Here is a 2,965-nt window from a genome sequence, read left to right on the forward strand (position 1 = left end):
TCTCGTTGTTAATGCCAAATTACTAAAGCGTCCTTCTTTTCGACGAAAATTACCGAAATAACTGGTAGTTGACGATGGCGTCCTGGCCGGACGCGGATTGCGTCATACCCCGCCCGTCTCCAGCCGGGAACGGGCAGCAGCTTTGAGTGGCCACCAGGATGTATGGGTATTATCCACACCGTCCATACATTTTTTCGTATCATTTTAAGTTATAATATTAAAAATGAGGCAGATCCAACACTCAAGTCGACTACACAATTGGGATTAAACTCTTACCGTTAAAATTTTTTTAGGGGCCACCGAAGTTTTGAATGGAGCTGATATTTGTATTTTATCTTCATCCAGGTCAGGTCTATGTAACTTTATGAATAGGTTGGATGTAAAATAAATATCACAGTGGGCCTTAGAAAAGTTTCAACGGTGAGAATCTTATCACAGCTGCTTCTTGTGGTGTGGTCCTCTTGAGCCTTGTATCTATCTCATTTTCATTTTTATCCATAAAATAATACGAAAAAAATGATGGATCGGTGTGGATAAGACCAACACATGCTCATTCCCAGCTGGAGACGGGGTAGGACGCATTCAGCGTACAGAGTGGTTTGATGTACTCGCGCGCGTGTGGAGATGTTTCGCGGCACGAGTGCCTCGGTTCTCCGTTCGGCACTTTTTTAGCATGATCTGGCCCAAAATTGGTGGGTAGCAGTTGTTATGCGAGCAGCACGGAACGCGGCTTCGGTGAATCCTCGGATCGCCCTGACTCTGAGGCCCACTTTGATTGATGTGACTACTACATCCATGTCATCCATCTGCATCGAAAACTTATTTTAGGGCATGATCTAAAAAAAAATAATTAGGTAGATGAATCACAGTATTAAATGACCATTAAAGTATTCTTGCCAGCTACAAAAGCTTTGGATCAAGATAATATTTGCATAGTCTCTTCGTGTAGGTCTTTGTGACTTTATCACCAGGATCGTAAATAAACATTTTGGTGGACCTATGAAGTGTTTAATAATCACAATTGTTTCGTCCACCTGAGATATGGACTAGCTTTATTTTTCAGGTCATGTCTTAAAATGAGTTGTCAAAATGGTTGGACATGATGGATTTAAAGTACATACATCATTGTGAGCCCACCTTGATGTAGGTGTGTGCGACCTGACCCTAGTTCACATATGTACATGTGTATGTGTGAGTATGCATCTCATTCATTTTGGTCCCACGGTTCAACCGATCAAATTCCGGTGACCCGCGACCCTTGAATTGTGTTTACGGTTATCCTTGAGTCCGGTCACATAGACCCGACTCGGATCGACCCTAGATCTATATCATCTCATTCACATCGTCGCCGCGGTTCGAACGTCATATCTCATGCATGAATCCGACATGTACATCTTTAGATATTAATCGCACCATTCTTGGTCATTCATCATGCACGTAGGACCCACGTAGACCCATGGGCACATTTCCCCATGTGAGGGCCCCACCTAGTGCTCTCTTTTATGTGATAACTACTCCTAGCCTAGTCATCATTACTCCTCTTTTCAAAACTTATCATGGGCTTCTTTTTCTCTTTTCAAGAGAACAATCATGGGATTTCCTCTCTATCCCAAGCAAATCCCTCTTCCCTAAGCTACCCATTCTCCCAAACTAATTATCACTTTGCTAGAACCCATCCATCCTTCTCTCTCTTCTCTCATTTCTCTCCTTCTCCCCTTCTTGCATGGTGGAAACGTCCACCACTCCTCCATTTTTCCAGCAACTTCTCCTCCATCTCTCTCTCAATCCCACCATCTTCACACCATCTCCTCCATTAGAACACCACCATTGGAGCTTTGGAGCTAGTATCTTGAAAGAGATGGTGGATCTTGAAAGTGGGTGTTACATATTGAAGCTTCTCTCTTCTTTCCTTTTTTCATCTCTTTTCTATCATACTTGGGAGTATATAAGACCCACCAATCAATGATGGAGGTCCTACATGGTTCCATGAAGTGAGGCCAAAGGCCCACTACATGTATGCATGTTTCCATAGTGGGTCATTCTCCATGGACCCACCATAGTGGATTTCCTCTTTAAATCTAGATTATTTAGGTCATTTAGACCTAAGATGCATGGTGGGGATGACATCCCCACCTCAGAATTTCTTGGATTTGTATACATTACATGCATGCATGATCTATGTAGATGTGTGGTGTGGATGTGTTGGTAGAGGGTTCATAGTATCGGAACCCTCCCCTTTGGTCGTGATGTCTCTCTCTCTCTCTCTCTCTCTCTCTCTCTCTCTCTCTCTCTCTCTCTCTCCCTATTTTCCCTCTATTTCTTCCTCTTTTTCTACTAATGTTAGTGGCTCACTGATGTGATCAGAAAATCCTAATTCCACCAGAATTTTGGGGACGTCCAGGCCCACCTGATGGACGTCCTGGCTCACCCTGACATGCATGGGTTGGATGGCCCTTAAACCTTAAATTTCTTGGAGATCTTTGCAAGGTGATGGGTCTGAAATTTTTATGGTCCATTTAGGTGGACCTCACTTATATTATTTAGGCATAAATCCCTCTGGATATTTTTCTATGGGATGAAAATGGACAGCATATGTTGCTGTCCATATTTCAGGTCCATTTGCTGCATAGTTTTTGGGCAATGTTTTAGGCCAACTTGTAGAACTTTTCTCCCTGATTTCTTTGGGAGTTTTCTGAGGTGTGGACCCCACCTTGATGTAGGATAGAGCCCATACCCTCTATCCCCTGATTGAGACCTATAGGATGGGCCAAAGAGGGCTGGACGTTCAGAAATTTCTAGATAGTCCAGCAGGGTTGTATGTTAGAAATGGACCTATTACACCTTAATTTTGAAGAAAGTGGGCCACTTCAGTGGACTCCACTTGCTGTCCGTACATAGGAGCATCAAATCCACATATTTTCTCATTGGTTTGGCAGGCCTAAGCTCGCCCCATGAGGTACCAAAG

Source organism: Magnolia sinica, chromosome 2 (assembly GCF_029962835.1).
Source record: "Magnolia sinica isolate HGM2019 chromosome 2, MsV1, whole genome shotgun sequence".
NCBI lineage: Eukaryota > Viridiplantae > Streptophyta > Magnoliopsida > Magnoliales > Magnoliaceae > Magnolia > Magnolia sinica.